Source organism: Ictidomys tridecemlineatus, chromosome 3 (assembly GCF_052094955.1).
Source record: "Ictidomys tridecemlineatus isolate mIctTri1 chromosome 3, mIctTri1.hap1, whole genome shotgun sequence".
Lineage (NCBI taxonomy): Eukaryota > Metazoa > Chordata > Mammalia > Rodentia > Sciuridae > Ictidomys > Ictidomys tridecemlineatus.
The window spans coordinates 80,577,950-80,597,584 of NC_135479.1; the positions used below are offsets into that span (position 1 = coordinate 80,577,950).

The 19,635-nt window shown below is 40.5% G+C and overlaps 1 protein-coding gene across 13 annotated transcripts in view; it reads left to right on the forward strand.

The window, feature by feature from the left end:
* Positions 1 to 19,635, forward strand: part of Tmem108 (transmembrane protein 108) — a 297,680-nt gene that overhangs the window by 143,673 nt on the left and 134,372 nt on the right. The gene's annotated exons all lie outside the window — the stretch shown is intronic.

Here is a 19,635-nt window from a genome sequence, read left to right on the forward strand (position 1 = left end):
CAGACAAGACTTCTGCTTGCATTCTAATTTGCAAAGCTGCAGCTACATGTCAGTGTGTATCAGTGGCTGAAGGAGGGGCAGCACTGGCAAACAGATGGCTGATTGTTTTTTAACTTCCTCGTCCATCCTGAGTCTGATTTCTTGAGGCATAGCTCTTTTTTTTTCCCCCAGCTCGTAGATCTCCAAGTTTTAGACTGCTGATTTGCAAAGCAGAGATGGCTTACATATTTGATTTACCTTTAAGTATTGACTGTCATTGTTAAGTCTTTTAGGTAGCTTCTGGATGAGAGGTTTATTTGATAGTTGTTGTTCTAGGATTTAACCATTTAAATCAATTCTGGCTGCCTGTGTTTAGAATTTCAATTTGATGGAAGGTCTTATTCTGGTTGGGTTACCACAACAGAGACGAGAAATACATTGCAGGCACTCTTGTTGGGTTTATTCCTACAAAACCTGTGTTTTGACCCCTGTTCCATTGGGATTACTTATACGGCATCAACATTACTTTGGGAAGCTGAATCATGGGTAGGTATGGTGTTTCTAAATTAGCCATTAGAATTCAGATACACCACACTGAACGCTTTCAACAAGAACCATGAAGGCCAACACCACCAATCCATTTGAACAGGAAAATTGTAAACATCTCCCCTATTGATGAACTGACAAAATATAGTATATTTGCAGGGACTTTGATGATAGCTCATTCTTTTCCAGCTATCTCTTTTCTCATTTTATTGGCCCTTAAAGATGGGACTGATTTGTCCAAGGACAGTGGTTTGATGAAACCCTGCCATACCATTAGAAATAGAGTCCAGACATTCACGTGCATCAGGCAGGGGTTCTCAACTTTAGCATGCATCCTGGAGAGCTTGTTGAATCACGGATTGCTGGGCCCTGCCCCCAGGGTTTCTGGTTCAGTGGGTCCAGGTAGGGCCTGAGAATCTGCATTTCTAGCAGGTACAGGGTGCTGCTAATGGTATGAGGACCATACTTTTGAGAGCCCCTCTTATAAGCCATATGATTATACTATTGTGAAGTTCCTGAGAGCCAGCTAACACAGCCAGCCAGACTGGAGGTCTCAGGATCCTGCTGCACCTGTCTCATCTATCCAGGTCTGAACTTGGGTTTGGCACCACCTAGTGGTGGCTGTGTAATGCTGTGTAATTGTCATGGGGATTCTGTGTCTTGAAGCTGGTTGGGGTTTCTGGGACACTCTCTACAGCTATCTCATGGTTGGCAGGTGTTTGCTTTGTTATATTGATCTGAGAAGATTGAGTTTTAGGGATCTAGCCTCCATCCTTAGTTTTCTGCTGCTTCTCTACTGGTCTTGCCCTCTCTTGCACATATCCTGCTCCCCCAGCAGATGAGAACTGTAGCCCAGCTCTCTGAAGAGCTGGAGAGACAGTCCCCTTATATCCAGAATGGAACCATTGAGGGATGTTATAGAAGCCAGCAGTACATCTTCTGGTATTTAATATACTCACACTCTTGCCTTACTGACCTACCTCTGTGCTTTGTACACTTTTCTATCTCTACCTGTCAAAATCCTTTTTTTGCTGTGGGAGGGGGTGGGTATACTGGGGATTTAACCCAGGGGCAATTTAGCACTGATCTGTATCCTCAGCCTTTTTTTTTTTTTTTTTTGGAAACAGGATCGCACAAAATTACTTAAGGCCTCAATAATTACTGAGGATGTTCTTGAAGTGCAATCCTCCTGCCTCAGCCTCCCAAGATGCTGGGATTACAGGCATGCACCCCAACATGTGGCTCAATATCTATCTATCTCTATTAATTTCTAAACCTTAGCTCAAATTCAGCCTCCTTCAAAAACGGTGTCCTACCACTCTCTAGAAAATACCTTCTGTTATGGTTTAGATATGAGGTATCCACAAAAGCTCTTGTGCAAAACAATTCAAGAATGTTCAGAGGTGAAATGATTAGGTTGTGAGAGCTTTGGCCTTGGTTGATGAAGCCACTGATGGGGATTAACTGCTGGTAACTGGATGGTGCGGTGTGGCTGGAGGAGGAAGTTCGCCGGGGCTGTGACTTGGGGGCTTATATTTTGTCCCTGGTGAGTGGAACTCTGCTTCCCGGCTGTCATGAACTCCATCACTCCCTTCTTCCATGATATTCTGCCTTACCTCGGGCCCAGAGGTGTGGAGTCAGCCAACCATGGACTGAACCTGTGAAACCATGAGCCAATGAACTTTTTATCCTCTAGGTTGTTCTTGTCGGGTCTTTTAGTCACAGCAATGAAAAGCTGACTAAAACACCATCCTTCCTTCCTCAGAAAGGGACACAACCTGTTCATTACACCTCCACTGCCTTCCAGACTCTGCGTGGATGTGTTGTGTTGTTGAAGTCTCAAAACAACTTTGCAGGGCTAGGATTATGGCTCAGTGGTACAGCACTTGCCTAGCATGAGTAAGGTCCTGGGTTTGATTCTCAGCACCATGTATAAAAAAATGAATAAAATAAAGGTCCATCAACAACTAATATATATATATATATATAATATGCTATATAATATATAAATATATGTTATATAATATATAAATATATGTTGTATAATATATAAATATATGTTATATAATTATATATATATATAATTTTTTTAAACAGCCTTGCAGCATGTGCTTTGTACCTGTTTTACAAATAGGAATGCTGACTCTCCTGAAGGTTGGCATATTTTCTAGTTTTCATAAGTTCCAATATTAGTTGTCTAACTCAGGTAGTGGGGGCAAAGCTGGCAGTAGAGTGATTTTTGACAAAATATTCTCTTCCCTGCTAAAACATAAACTCTTTGAGGACAAGGGTCATGTCTCTGTTTTTTTTTTTTTCCCCTCAGACCCAGCCCCTGCTACTAATGGTTGTCACACTGTATTTTTCAAAGCCATTGATCTCCTGGCTTACCCCTGCGAGTTCTGTAGCTTCCCGCCCTGCTTCTTCTCTCTGCATACTTGGCTCTGGTCCCTGGTGGGGAAGGGGATGCCTTCAGTAGAGCTGTCCCCCTGCCCCACGGTCCTAGTCAGAATATGCAGTCTCAGTCTCTTTCTCCCATGGTGCAGTTTTGGGGGAATGGAGTGCTCCGCAGCCCTTCAGAACGAGCAATTTGGAGCAGAATGGCTTCAGCTTCGTGCCTGGCTGTCAGTCTGCAAGCCTGCTCCAGCTTCCCACACCCTCTTCACTCCCCTGAACCTCATCTTCTCCCCCATTCAGTCATTATCACCTTACTCTTGCAGACATCCCTATGAGTCAGGAAATCGAAACAGTGAGAGGTTTATCAAAGTCAGAGACTAGGTGAGAAACCACCAAGGAGTTTTAAACTGGCGTTGCTTAAAACTGGAACTGCATGACAGGCCGTGGATCTAAATATTTAAGAAACACTGACTCACTCCTTTTTCTGTTTTGAATATAACTTGCAAATGTGGTTTCATTTCTCATCCTACTTCTCTCGTGAAACTGCCACTTTCAGGAGAGAGAATGAGTGGGCCTGGCCTCACTGTGGCTCTGATTCTCTCGGAGGCTGGTGCTCCACCAGGCTGCACAGCAAAATCACCTGGAGGCTTCTCTTGGGATTGATTTCCTTGATCCCAAGGTGGCATGGCATGGGCCTTGGCATATTCCTCCTGTGTTCTAATGGTCTTCATTAGGTTCTTGGTTTCCAAACCTGGCTCATCATTATAGCAGTCTGGGGAGCCTTTTAAAATTGCCTCATCCCCAAACCTGGGAGTTAGAATTCCTAAGGAAAAGACCTAGGAATCAATTTTTAAAATATATTTTGACCATCAACTAGCTTTGGGTACCATCAGTCTTTGGGCTTCTAGATGGTTCTAGCCCTTCCAGTTGTCAAAACAAGGTGGACTAATCAACATGATCATTTAAAGCTACTTAAGTTCTTCACAGATGAGGCCAAATCAAAATTTTCCTCCTGGAGCAAGGCAGAAAAATGAGGCTTATCTGAAATGCATGAAATGTCATGAACTTCATGAGATGGAGCTTTTCTGTAGAATCTAACTTGTGCTTACTCCATACTCCCAGGGAATGGCTGAATCTGATGGCCCACGTCACTCTCACCCGTTTTTTTTTTCCATTTAGTTATACTAATTTTTAGCCCAGCTCTATGTTCAACAGACCACCTGCCTTACAGGACCACTTGAGTCTAATTCTAAAGTTTCTAAGATTAAAATAGAATCACAAGTGAAAACTATCTCCCTAGTAACTCAAGAATTAAGGAGTCCTTCAAGTAGGATGAGAGGCACTGAGGAAGGGGAACATTAAAAGAAAGGGGTTTGAGGTTAAAGGTCAGATTAAAATTGATCAATGACAACTGCACAGATTCAAAGGCACTGCCTCTTCAGAGCAGGCTTCCTGGATTTACATGTTCCTCTCACAGGTACAGCATTCTGGTAAGAGTCTTGCCCATTTCCTATGGCCTCACCCCTCAATTTTGCTGTAAAAACATCAACACATCTCTCAGGACATGTGCCTACCGCTCAAAGAAAATGCCTGTGTTTTTAGGTCCCCAGATTCCGTTTCTGAAGTTATTTCTCAAGCCCTGTGAAAAGAAAAAGAAAAAAGGAATGCATTTCCTGTGGACAAGAATATATATCTCTTTCATAAGTACTGCAGTCAAAATGATAGAACGTGCTCCTTTAGTATCTGACATCTCCACAATAGCATTTAATTCCCTGACCTCAATATTCAGTCTTTAACACCAAAACCATAAGAGAGGAAGTGGGATACATATTCTTCACCTTCCACGAGCACCTTCCTGTCTCCTCAAATGAGATAAATGGTTCTAATACACTTTAATTCCGGAAGAAGGAGGCCTATGTCATTCTAATAAGCCTCAAACACCTGGTATTATTTTTACACCATTGCTGGTTCCACTGGTGGTGGACACAAAACTCTCTCTCTCCCAGCAAATGCAAATAAACAGCCAATTCTCAGTCCTTCAGCAGAATTCACATTGATTGATTCCCTTTTGTAGGATTTTTCCTTAGCAGGAGACAGAACAGTTTTTGCCCTTCTGTTTGCAATTCAACATCTCAATGGATCCGACAACCTTCTCTTTGATCTTCCATTTTTCCAATAAGGAAACATGAAGAGAACAAGAGGAAAAGAGCTCTGTTGGAGGTATTTTCTTGCCTTTAAAGTGAGCCTGGCACGGTGGGTGGTGCATGCCTGCAATCCCAGTGACCGGGCAGGCTGAGGCAGAAGGATCTCAAGTTTGAGGTCAACCTGGGCCACTTAGCAAGATTCTGTCTCAAAAAATAAAAAGGGCCATGGATGTTAGCTCAGTTGTAAAGTACCCCTGGGTTCCATCCTCCAGCCCTGGGATAATTCGAAGAATATGTTTTCCTTCCGTTTTCCCAGTTCTGTCCTCAAATAACCAAAAGCAGCATACACCATTAGCTCAGGAAAAAGAAAGAAACATACAATGTACCAGGTACACAATAGGCACTTTAATTCATTTAATTCTCTAAGAAATCCTCTAATTTAAGCATTAGTCCTATTTATAGATGAGAAAGTTGTGGCTCAGAGAAATGAGGTGACTTTCTTAAGGACACACAGCCAAGCTACTAAGCCAGGAGCCTGTCTTTTCTATCTACCCTACCCCTACCTTGGCGCCTGTGAAACTCATTGAGATGCCTTCCCTGAATTACAATGTAACACAGCAACCCTAGCTTCTACTGTGGGAAGATAAGAAGCAGCCACAAGAGAACATTCTGTTCGTATTCTTCTTTTTTTTTTTTTTTTTTTTGGTATATTCTATACAACTGCTGCTGAGAATACTATTGATTATCAAAAGATCTAACAATCTTTTCTTAGATATTAGTGTCAGAAGTTTGTATTTATGAACAAAATTAAAATGCACTTCTGTTTATACAGCCAGAAATAAATCATACTGTCCTTTTCTTTAATATTTTTTTTTAGTTGTAGAGAGACACACTATCTTTATTTATTTGTATGTGGTGCTGAGGATCCAACCCAGTGCCTCACGCATGCAAGGCAAGCCCTCTACCATTGAGCCCTAGCCACAGTCCCTGATACTGTTCTTTTTATCTTTATTTTTAGGAACCCCCCAAGGGAAGTGTATTGTTCCATTCCACTCTAGGGTGAAATTAAGTTCTCCTTTCTCCACATAATTTTGAATCACCCTTTCTGAATGCATTATTGTGCGTTGACATATGATAATTCTATTGCATAAGTTTTATCTACCTGTAAGCTACATCAGGTTCTTTTCAAAGAACACAGAGGTGTAAAATACAAATAAGATCATAAATAACGTTCAGTTTGCATCCCAAAGAGGAATTTATAAATCCGATTTAAATAAGATACTAGATTGAATAAAAGGGGATACTTGGGAGAATAGTCTGAAAATCCTTGGTTCATTTCTGACTCAGGAGAACTGAGGTCTGGCCTGGTCTGTCAACTCCTGTCGGGTGCCACTTGCTAACTTGCACTGAGCACTTACTGGCTTAACTGGGGCCAGGCACTCGGCCAAGTGCATTACATGCTTTGTCTGAGTCTTTGCAGCAAGCCTATCTAAGTACCATATTTATCCCTTCTATGAAGAAAACAAAAAGGAAGAAAGAAAGAAAAATAAATCCAAGAATCAGAGACATCAAGAACTAGCTCAAGGGTACATAGATTTGTCAAGGTCAGTTTGACCTTGACATCATGGTGTCCTTGTGCTCACACATAACACAGAGGAGAATGTGCCTCTCTAGACTTCTGTGACACTGGTCACTTCAGTCCTTCCCCCTGCCCTTTAAGAAGCTAGATCCAAGATTTACATGTCCATCAGCTCTCCCATCTCCCTCGTTATTTTCTACAGCCTCTCTATACAGCACATTGGCCACCGGCTTAGCCAGCTCTTCCCTTGTCCTGGGAAGATACAGGGCCATTCCTGTTTCACCTGAGCTCTCCCATTGGTCTTGGTGGATTTTTCTCTATAAAGCATCCCACAACCTTCTATGCTTAGGAAACCAGAGAGCGAGTCAGAACTATGCTCAGGAGCCATTTTTAATAGAAAACCAGCAAAAAATGGAAAGGATATGGCCATAAATAACCACAGACGGGGCACTTATATACAATATGAGAGCTACTACAGGAGGCAGAGCACTGCTTTGTTAATCTTCACCTGGGGGGTGTGGGCTCGGGGTGGCTAAATGTTTTGCCACTTTGCATGTTAAAAAATGACTATTGAAAGCCCCCCCTCTTTTTTTTAAATGTGAATGGGATTTTTTCCCTCTGGATTTCTATTTTGGAGATTTTGCTGTTAGTATGCAGAAAGGCTATTGAATCTTTGTTAAAAAATTGCAACTTTACTGATTTCATTTATCAATTCTGATAGCGTTTTCAGGAGATCTTAAGGTTTTCTGCATGTAAGACAGTGCATCTGTAGACAGAATCAGTTACCTTCCTTCTTTGCAATGTGCATACATTGTGTTTCTCTCTCTTGCCTGATTGCTCTGATGGGGCTTCCAGTACTGTATCAAGTGGATGTGTTGAGAGTGGGCACCCTTGTTCCTGATCTTGGAGAAAATGCTTTCAACATTTAGTATGATGGTAGCTGTAGGCTTGTTGTATTTGGCCTTTTTTCTTAAGGTATCCCATTGTATACTTGACTTCTTGCAAGGGTTGTCTTCATTCTGTGGAGTGCAGTTAGGTTTATAGGCTCGCCTACATTGGTACATCCTTGTGTCTTAGATAAATCCCCCTAGATCTTGGCAAATGGTCCTTTTAATATGCTATTGAATGTGGTTTGAATGTATTTTTTGGAGGATTTTTACATCTCTGTTTATCAGGTGCCGCAGTCTGACTGGGCACAAAATCACGAGCCACTCAAGCAGGAACAAACTTTATTTTTTGAAACTGCCGCCAATACACGCCCAGAAAAAGCCGGATCCACACAGGCGGCGGTTCTCCCGGAACCCCAGAACAAGTTCCTCCCCCGGAATTCCCTCCTACTGTACTTCCCCAACCAATGGGAACTCTGCAGGAGTACCATAGCAGGCCTAGGTGAACAGCAGGAGTCCAATATCCATATGAATGCAAATCTTAATATAATCATATCATCTCAATGGCTAGCTGGCCTTACCTTTCAACCAAAAATGCCATGCATCATATTACTTGGCCGTGGCTCTTAGCAATCAGGGATGTTGGCTGGTAATTTTCTCTTCCTTTGGTATCCTAGTCTGCCTTGAGTATCATAAAATTAGTTTGGAAATTTTCCCTTTTCTTTAGTTTTTGGGAAGAGTTTGACTAGGATTGGTATTAATTCTAAATTAAATGTTTGAAGTACATTATGGCTTACATCTTTTCTGTGTCACCAAGAGACTCATGTGTGAGACAATGCAAGAAGGTAGAGGAGAAATGATTGGGTTATAAGAGTCTTAACCCAATCAGCGAATTAGTTGCCTGATGGAGATTAACTGGGTGGTAACTGAGGTGGTAGGTGTGGCTGGAGGAGGTGAGTCCCTGGGGGCAAGCCTTTGGGTATATATTTTTATCTGGTGAGCGGTCCTCTTTCTCTGCTTCCTGATCATGGTGTGAGCTGCTTCCCTCGGCCACATTCTCCTGCTTTGGTGTTCAGCCTCCCCTTGAGCCCTGAGGCATGGAGCCTGCCTTGTATGGACCAAGACCTCTGAAATAGTGAGCCCTCAAATAAACTTTTCCTCTCCTACAATTGTGCTGATTGGGTCCTTTAGTCACAGCAGCAAAAAAGCTGACTACAACAGAGGAGATGAAGCCCTCAGGTCCTGGCCTGGACATTTCTTTGATGAGGGAGTTTTTATTATGGATTCAATGCCCTCATTCGTTACTGATCTGTTCATATGTTCTGTTTCTTTATGATTTGGTCTTGACACGTGTCTAGATTGTGTGTGTCTAGAAATGTATCCATTTCTATCCAACTTATTTGTGTGTAATTGTTCATAGTAGTCTTAGGATCCTCTGTATTTCTGTTAACAGGTGTAATGTCTCCTCTTTCATGTCCCATTTTCTTTGAGTTTTCCTTTTTTCTTAGAATAGATAAAGTTTTGTCAGTCTTATTTATCTTTTAAAAAATACCTTAGTTTCATTGACTTTTTCTATTATTTTTCTATTCTCTTCGTTTATTTTTTTCTGATCTTTGTTATTTCCTTCCCTATGCTAACCTTGTGATTGTTTACTCTTTTTCTGGTTCTTTAAGGTATGGTGTTAGGTTGTTTATTTGAGAGCATTCTCCAATTCTGATGTAGGCATTTATTGCTGTAAACCTTTTTTATTAAAACATATTAATTGTACATATTAATGGGTTTCAGTATGATATTTCCAAACATGCATAAAGCATGTACTTATCAAACCCAGCCTCCCTTTTTCCACCATACCCTTCACTTACCCTTCAAAAAATCTGTAGGAATTACTATTCTACTTTCAGATCAACATTTTTTTTAGCTTCCACATGAGTACATGAAGTATTTGTCTTTCCATGTCTGGATTATTTCACTTAACTTAATGAATAAGAGCAATGGGAGTTGACTCCCTTATCTTGTCCCTGATCTTAGAGGAAATGATTCCAGCTTTTCCATTCAATATAATGTTGGCTGTGGGTTTCTCACATAGAACCTCTATTATATTGAGGTAATTTGTTCAGAGTCCTGTAAGCTTCTATACCACATGGTCATCCATATCTTTCCCAAGATATTTTTTGATATTATTTCAGTGATTAGATTTTCTATGCCCTTATCCTTTTTTCCTCTCACCTTCAGATATTATGAAAAGGCATTATTTAACACTGTCTTACAGGTTTTGAATACCCTCTTCATTTTTTATGCTTTTTCTTAATAGTGTTTTGAGGACTAGGATATTTCAAATGATATATCTTCAAGTTCAAATATCCCTCCTTCCACTTGATCTAGTCTGTTGTTGAGGCTTTCAACTGTATTTTTTATTTGACTTATTGAGCTCTTTCTTTCCAAGGTTTCTGTTTAGTTCTTTTTCCAAATGTCTATCTTTTTGGTGAATTTCTCACTCATATCCTACATCATCTTCCTAGTTTCATTTGACTATTTATCATTCTCTTGGATCTCATTGGTTTTTTTTTTAATAATCGTCCTTTAAATTCTATCTCAGGCATTTCATTCATTTCTATTTATTTGAAATCTCTTGCTAGAGAGTTACTATGTTCTCTTGGAGATACCATATTGCCTCGTTTTTGTTTGTTTTTATTTCTTGTGTTCCTCTGTTGTAATTTGTACATCTGGTAGATAGTTATCTCTACCACGTGTAGGGGGTGGCCTTTGTAGTAAGCAGTTTTCTCCTGAACATACCTCTTGGGGTGTTAGTTTGTTATGCCATGTTGGCTTCAGCTATCCTTGGGCACTGAAGTAACATCTCCCCAAAGCTGCTTTGGCTGTAATTAATAGACTTTGGGCACAGTGCATGTCATGGCAGAATCAGAATCCCTGTAGCCACACAAGAGTGGAGACACTCTATCAGTTTAGACAGGTGTGATACAGGCAGCAGGGGTGTGGGGTACTCACTGTGTGGCTACTCCTGTATGAAGTTAGTGGCCCCTATCAGGTGATGGGGGTTTCTCAGGCTTCTGATGCTATTAGCAAGGGCCTATGGCACTAGCAACCCCAGCATTAGAGAGTGCTTAAGGCCTTTATCTTCCAACCAATCAGTGATACCAACCCAGATTCTTCACGGGGAAGGAGCTGCAGCATCCCTCTGGGCACTCACACCCAGTGTTTCGCAGGCATTGTGTGGGGGTGGGCTGTGATCTGGACAGCAGAGTTCCCTCTGCCTCTTCAGAGGCACTGCCTGCTCAATAGTGGGGCCTCAGCCAGAGCTGGGCATGGTTCCTCTTGAGGACCCCCTTTGGTCATGTGTGCCTGGTGATGGGCAACAGGGGGAGTCATGGAATTGTTCAAGCCCCCTCCACCCAATCCTGTGGGTAGGACAGCAGCAGGAACTGTGGTATCCAATCCCTTTTGTAACAGGCAGAGGAAGGACAGCAGGTAATGGGAACTGCCTTGAGAATCTTTTTCAAAGCAAGAACACTATGCAGATTTCAGATTACTTGTGAGTGTCTGCCTGCAGTCCTGGCACTAGTAAGAGTCCACAATACAATTGGCGGTGCCTTTGGTCTAAAAGGGCAAGTGTCTTGATCTCTTTGTTCTTGAGGGTGGTGCTCTCCATTCTCCATGTGGCAACACCCCATCCCCTATAGTGCAGGGCACCCAGAAGGCTTGGGACACAGCTACCCTGCTGGACCAAGTTGGGTTGGCACAAGGCAGTTACACCTTAAGCCAGTATAAGAGGAATGTCTGCACAGTCCCAAAGATGAAAACATGCAGGGGTTTCTGACCTCTAGAACAGCCTAAATTCAGACATTAGCTCCCTTTTCGAGGTGGCTCCTGGCTACAGCAACCTGGGTGTTCACTGGGAGCTGATAGGAGATCCTTTTTCAAAGCAAGGATACTGTGCGGATATCAGGTTACTTATCTAAGCAGGCTGCAAGCCCATGAGGATCATGAAAATTTCTAGCAGCTAGGATTGCCAGCACCTACATGGGTAGAGTTTGATGCAACTGTTTCATCCTTATCCCTGCAAAGGGAGCAAGGTTGGAAGATATTGGGGTATTTTATTTCTATTACTATGCTGTTGTCCCAGATCTCTGAATCTTACAAGGGACTAGTCTCTCTGATTAGTTTCCAGTGTTTCTTCCATGGTCACTTACCTCACTATGAAGCTATATTCCTATTACTTGGGTTCCTATTTGTGGAAAGGGAGGTGAGTACTGGGCACTTCTGTTCAGCCAGCTTGACTGAATCTACCTAAACTTTGCCTCAAAGTACTCATGAGTTTTGGTATATTACATGTCCATATTCATTTTTCTCAAGATACATTTTGATTTCCTTTTAAATTTCTTCTTAGACTCATTGTTCAAGAGCATATTGTTTAATTTCCATGTATTTGTGAATTTTCTGAAATGCCTCTTCTTATTGGTTCCTAGTCTAATACCACTGTGGTTAGGTCAGATACTGGATGTAACTTCAGTCTTCTTATAATTGTTAGCATTCCTTTTGTGGACTAACCTATGATATGTCTGGAGAAGTCTCCCTGTGGGCTTGAGAAGAATGCATATTCTACCACTGCTGGGTGGACTGTTCTGTATGTGTCCGTGAGGTCCATTTGGCCTCAGGTAAGGCAGAATATCACGAGAGAAGGGCATCACATCATGTAGGGAAGCTGCTTCCCTCATAGCAACAAGGAAGTGGTGTGGAGCAAGAAACCAAAGGGAAATTATACCCTTCCAGGGCACATCCCCATGACCCACTTCCTCCTCCCACACCCCCCATGCCTACAGCTACCACCCAGTCAGTCATTCAATTGCATACAGCTCTCATAATCTCATCAGTTTACCCCTGAACATTCCTGTATTAACACAGGAGCTCTTGGGAGACATCTCCTGTCCAAACCATAAAAATTGGCCATCTTTGTCTTTTTTTCTTTTTTTAAAAAAAGTTCTGGGGTTAAACTAAGTCAGTTTTATCTAAGTCTAACTACCTCTGCTTTCTTTTCATTTCTATTTATAGATGAAAAATGAAATAGGTCTTTTGTGTTCTTTTTCTTTTAATTCAATTACTGTGTGTCTTTTGATTAGAGAATTTAATTCATTTATCTGAAAATGGTTTGTTTTTTCCCTGGGCTCACACATTGCTCAACACCACCACACTGCTGTCCACAGATCAGAGATAGGTGGCATGTGTGGGGCTATATTTCCCCCCACCTGAAGCATTTCTCCAGGACACCCTGGCTAGGTGTTCTATATTCAGTTCAGTTCTGACCCTGTCTACTTGAAGATCATAAAGTTTTGGACTCATTCCCACAAGGCTTTCCCCCAATTCAGGTGTCAGTCACAACTAATAGGCTGTCACCTGTACTTCTGTACTGTCACCTGTACTAACTGGCTATAAGTTAGGGCTCCCCCTGATACCCGTGTTGAGAATCAGGTTTAAGTCCTGTTCCCCCAGTGTTGAAGATGGAACACCTGAGAAATGCTGAGGCAAGTGCAGAAAAGAAATTTTATTTAAAGGTTAGAACATAGACAGACACTCCTCTGCAGTGGAGGAGGTCCAAGTTGATGCCTAAAGGAATAGGGATGTCCTACCCCTTTTATAGACTTCAGATTTCCTTTGTTCTCATGCCCCATCCACCTCTTATCTTACCTATGTGGCCAAAAGGTGGGAAAGGAGCCTTTGGTGGCCCAAGAAGGAAGGGAGCAGCCCAGGGGGGCATTCATTCATTGACAACTCCTTGCAGGGATTTGGAGGCAGGTAACCTTGGCAACGGTTGGAGGAGGGGGAAGTGCTCTCAAGGTATCAGCATTTTATTTCCTATGAATCAGCCCCCATCTTCCTGACCCAGTCATTCATTGCCAGCACTGACTGTCCTTTTGCCCCCTCCTTATCCCTACCCCCTGCTTGGGTTTGATTAATATGCTAGAGCAGCTCACTGAACTCAAGAAGGCACTTTAATTAGATTTTAAATAAATAAGTTTGATAATAAGATATAATAAAGGATAGAGATAAATACCCAGGTGAAGAGATAAAAGTGTGGTCTGAAAGTGTCCCAAGTACAGAAGTTTCAGTCTTCATGGAGTTGCAATAAGTTACCCTTTAAGTATGTATATGATGCCAACCTTGGAACTCTCCAGAGCCTTAGTTCAGGCACCTTTATGGAAACTTCATCCCGTAGGCACTTATTTTCTCTGTTTAGAGTGACTCTTCTGTCTCTAGAGAATGGAGAGTGGGGTGGGATGCACCAAGCTTATGATCTTAGCTTGGTCTTTCTGGTGATCAGCTTCCATCCAAGAGGTCACCAAGGGCCACCCCATCATTAGAGCAAAGGAAACTCCTATCACTCAGAAAATTTCAAATGCTCCTTTCACTTTGGAAATTACACAGGTCTTGGGAGCTCTGCCGGGAACTGGTGCAAAGATCAAATATTAGAACAAGAGATTCTCCTAGCACCCTTGTCTCTCAAGAAATTTGCAAGAGCCTTCAGAGCTTTGTGTAAGAGACTAGGAACAATATAATTATTTCTTATTACTTCACAGCCTTATGAGTGCCATTTTATTAATCATTTTCTGGCTGTTTGTAAATGCTTTGTTATTTCTTCTTCTCTTACTGTCTTCCATTGTGAAAACTGATTTTCACTAATGGTATGCTTTGATTTTTAAATTTTTTATCTGTTGTATATCTGCTGTAGGCTTCTGTTTTATGGTTACCACAAGGCTTACATAAAACATCTTATAACAGACTATTTTTACCTGATAACAATTTAACTTTGCATACAAAACCTCTTTACATTTTATCTATTCCATATTTTATGTTTCATTGTCACAATTCACCTTTTTGTACTATGTGTCCCACATCAAAGTATGATAGCTATTGTTTTTAATAGTTTTTTGTCTTTTGACCTTCATACTAAAGATATAAGTGATTTACGTACTACCGTTAATGTATTAAAATATTTTGAATTTGTGTGCATAGTCTTACCTGTAAGTTTTACCAGTAAGTAAGAAGTTTCCATGTTACTAGTTAGTGCTTTTTAAATTTTTTCCCCCAGCTTGAAAAACTCTCCTTGGCATTTCTTATAAGACAAGTCTGACAGTGATGAACTCCTTTAGCTTTTGTTTGGGAAATTCTTTGTCTTTCACTTCTGAAGAACAGCTTTGCCAGGTACAGTTTTCTTGTTTGGCAGATCTTTTTCTTCAGCCCTTTGAGTATATCATCCCACTCTTAGGCCTGGTCTATAAAGATTTCTACTGATACATCTGCTGTTAGCCTTATTAGAACTCCCTTCTATTTGGTTAGCTTCTTTACCTTTGCCTTCTTTGCCTCAGAGTCCTCTCTCTGTCTTCCATTTTTGATGTTTCAATTATAGTCTTTTAATAACAAGTCTTATGTAGTTCTGTTAGGATTGACTCTAACTGGAGACCTTTGATCTTCCTGCACTACTTATATCTTCCCAAGATTTGGAAATGTTTCTATTACTTCTTTACGTTTTCTCTTCCTTTGTGTCTCATTCTCCTTTTTTAGTCCTTGTAATTTGAGTATTTGCTTTCTTTTTGCTTCCCCATAAATTCCATAAGATTTCTTCTTTTTTATTTTTTTTAAGATTTCTTCTTTTCATTCTTTTTCCTTCCCCCCACCATGTATTTTCAAATACTCAATACATTTTTTTTCTCCTGCTCGATCAATTCTACTATTGACACTTGCTGTTGCATTTGTTTTTATTTCATTTGTTATATTTGGAGGCCAAAATGTATTTTGTTTTTATAATTTCATTATATTAAGTTCTCATTATCATAAGTTATTATTTTCCTGATTTCATTGAGTTATTACTCTGAATTTTCTTAAAGTTCATCAAGCTTCCTGAAAATAATCATTTGAATTCTTGGTTAGGTGGTTAATAAGTCTGCATTTCTTTAGGCTCAGTTACTGGTGCTTTATTTTGTTCCTTTGGTGGTGTCATGTTTCCTTGTTCTTGACCATTGTGACTGTGCATTGGTGTCTGCATGTTTGCATAAACAAGAGCTTATTCCAGTTTTTGAAGACTGACTTTGTTTGGGAAAGCCCTTCACCAGCCCGTCTAGAGATTCTGGGCAGGCCATCCTCTCTGTGGGAAGGCTGGCTGCTGAAATTCTTGAACATCCTGGCCTCGTGCCTGGTCCAGGAGATGGGTGATCTTGGTTCCTAGGTCCAAGTGGGCCTTGAGTCTGGAACCACTGGGGTGGACCTGTGATTTTGACTGCGGAGGTGGGCCTGGAGTCTGGGTCTGTGAGTGTAGGTTGCTTTGCCTTTACTCCATCCTTTTGGCTGCAAAGCTCTTTATTTTCTTAGGATTTCATTTCAGAAATTAGTTGTTTTTCTTAGAGCATTTAAATTATTTCCTGAGGGACCATACTGATGCAATTAATGTTTACTACTCTATGGTTAAAAAGAGGCTTTTGATGTAATCTAATTGTGGCTCACCATCTATCCAAAACAACACAATTGACCCAAGAGACTCTGTGAAGAAAGCATCATTAGAACAGTGAGTGAGTTCAGTCAGGTCACAAAATGAATAAAAAGAACTCAGTTGTTTTCACATGGAGGAAATTAGAAAATGTAATGAAAACACATTCTATCACAGTAGCAAAAAAAACAAACATAAAATGCCTAGGAATTAACTTAATAAGACTGTGGAACTTAAATAAAGGCAAACCACTACAAAAGTACAAAACTCCACAGAAGGACCTAAATAAAGATGAATTTTGAATACACAGTAGGCCATATGGTGCTTCTAATTGAAATAGCCTAGTGTAACCCAGATGATCCTGTGTCTCTCAGATCTACAGGCTACATTTTTTCTTTGGTAGCTGAATAAAATGACTATATTCCATGCGTTGTTAAAAGTCTATCACTTTTTCAAAAATCTCCAATACTTTTTTGGAGATTATTGATCAAAATAAACCACAATTATATTTTTTTGTTCTCCTGTTACTTGATTATCCATTTATTAATTCACTCACTGTTTATTTTTATGTACATTTATCGAGTGCTAACCATGTCCTAAGCACTCTTGTTGTTACCCACTGGCCATTGCTTATGACTGTTGGGCTGCTGCCTCTAAGAGATCCTTGTCTTGCCTTGGGACATTGCCCTGTCAATCACCTATACACAGCTATTTTGTGCAAGACTTTTCTGAGGTTTGAAGGATACTAGAGGTGGGTGAATATCGTGGGAGGGAAGGCATACTGATATAGCATCTATGTACAAATAGCATAAATCAAGAATCAACTAGAAATTAAAGTTCACAGGTCACACCCTGTGGGAAGCTTCTCACTTAATGCTTTGTGTTTGGGTCTCACCTGCTGCCATCTTTTGGAATTCCCTCTCCCCATCACTCAGACATCTCCTATTCATCATGTCAGCCCCTGTGATTTCTATACCCTTTGGCCCCTGTTTTAGTCAGCTGTTTCACTGCTGTGACTAAAAGACCCAACCAGAACAACTTTAGAGGAGGAAAAGGTTATTTGGAGGATCACAGGTTCAGAGGTCTCAATCCATAGACAGCAGGCTCCCTTCCTTGGGGCTCAAGGTGAGACTGAACATCGTGGCAGAAGAGTGTGGCTGAGGGAAGTAGCTCACATGATGATCAGAAAGCAGAGAGAACAACTATACTCACGGATACAAATATATACCCCAAAGCCCTGCCTCCAATGCCCCTCCTCCTCCAGCCAGTTACCACTCAATTAATCCCATCAGGAATTAATTCACTCCAAACCTTCTAGCATTGTCTCACACATGACATTTTGGGGGATACCACGTCTAAACTCTTTCCTAGCATAAGCCTTTGGAAACTCAACTCTTCCTGTTATTTCATAGCTAAAAGCAATTTAGCTGTCTCTCTCATCCTTACTCATATAGATGGGGGCCAGGGTGGTATTAATTTGTGTAACCAAAGAAGTCATGAGCTATTGTGTTCCCTTCCCTTAGGGAAAAAAATATAAAAACACTTCTCACACCCTGGAAAAAAATTGTTTTCTCATCTCCAGAGCAACACGTTTTAAAATATTTAATTTTCTGCTTATCACGTTTGTATTTTGAAGAATTCAAATCTCTCCCAAGCAAACAGAAGATAATTTGAACCAAAATGCCAATGATTTTTTTCCCCTGAAATTCAATAAAATGATCTTGAAGTTAATTTTAAAGGAAAAAAATAAACTCAAAGAACAAGATGAATCTTAAAAGGAAGAGGTATAATAGAGGACTAACTCTGGGTTTAATATTAACACTTTTCTAGTGGAAGAATGAGCAAGCAGAGGGAAAAAAAACCACAAAATCTACAAACAGGTTTAATAATAGGAAATTACTGAGAATGTAATAAGTGAAATAACTCCAGAAGAAAACACAGGCAAGTATTTATGTAATCTCTGATTGAGGAAGGTCTTTCTAACCAAGGTGGAAACATTCTTATTAAAATCATTTAAAAAAACAGCATGGATAAACCTTAAAACCATTATGCTAAGTAAAAGAGCCAGATGCAAGAGATCACATATTGTGTGATTCTGTTCCCATGAACTGTCCAGAGTGGGCAAATGCATAGAGACAAACACTGTATTCATGGTTGCAAGGGCAGTGGGAGCAACTAGTACTGAATACAGGGTTGTCTAGAGTAACTAACATGATCTGTGTTAGGTGGTGACTGAAGGTGGCTGAATAACTTTTGAATATATTACTAACCAGTGAATTATATACCTTAAAGGTTGAATTTTATGATAAGTGAATTAAAAAATTTTAAGATAAATGAGGTCTACTAATGATGTCATAAGAAAACCTGCATGTCAGTAGAGAACAACCAAAGAATATGATTAAAATTTCCCAATGCAAATTAAAGCAATGAGATGGAGTATGTACCTATTTACTGGCCAAGATGAAAAGAAATTATAGATTTCCATCATTTGGTAGAGTATAATCCGTTTAACCTATATTACTGGTATTGATGCAGAGAAATGGGCAATATATTGATTTTGAAAGTCATAAATTGTGTTCTTGTGTTTCCATTTCTACATCATTTTCTATTTAAAATAAAGTAGTAAAGCAATAGAATCAACACAGAAAAATGTCTGCAGTTATAAAGTAGGAATCAGAAAATGACATGGACCAACAGAGGCGCACATTGAGAAGACCAGAGAAATGCACTCCAAAATGAGAGCAAACCATTGCCTCTTAGGGGCAGGATAACAGATAATTTGTACTCCCTTGTTCATTCTTGTCCATATTCTCTGTTACTCAGAACAGTCCCAGGACAAAAGGTGTCTCTGGAGAAGGGTGCTCTGAGAAGTTCCCTAGGAGAACGGGGGGAACTCAAATCAGGACCAGAGGGTTCCTTGGCTCACCTGACAGAAAAGAATTTTCAGCACACACCTGTGGGAGGCACAGACAGAGGTCTATTTAGGAAAGTAGACCAACATTCAAGGGAGAATGAGGGCCATCTAGAAAGTGAGAGATGCATTTTGGGGTTCCCAGCTCCTCTTTTAAAGGAAACTCCGTGGAGGGCGGGTATGGGAAACTACGTAGGAATGATGCCCGTCTGGTGATCTCAAGAGGATTTCTAGTGGCCAGGTCAATGTCAGGATGCTCAAGCCCATGTCATCACTATCTGATCAATAGCTAGCACTGGAGGTTCCTCAAGATAGCATATCTCTCTTTGCTTAATCTATTTGTTGAAGTGTTAATTAATAATATTCAAGTAGATTTACAGATTTTCTAGGAATTTGGGAGTAATGGGCCTGGAAGGGAAACAGGCTTAGGGAGTAACAGGCCTGGAAAAGCATACATAATTTCTCTATTAAATTTTTATTTCCTTGTCCTTCCTTGATGTCTCCTTTCTACCGATTTCTTATTTACTCTATCCTTCCTCAGTCTTTTGCAAATATCCTATGCCGGAAGTGTATTTTTGATCAGGAAATAATTTTTAAAAAGTTGTTTTAGATAATATAACTTCAAGTGTGATGAAGCTTTCTTGTTCTTTTTTTTATTTGAGAGGTGTGTGTATGCGTGTGTGTGTGTGTGTGTGTGTGCG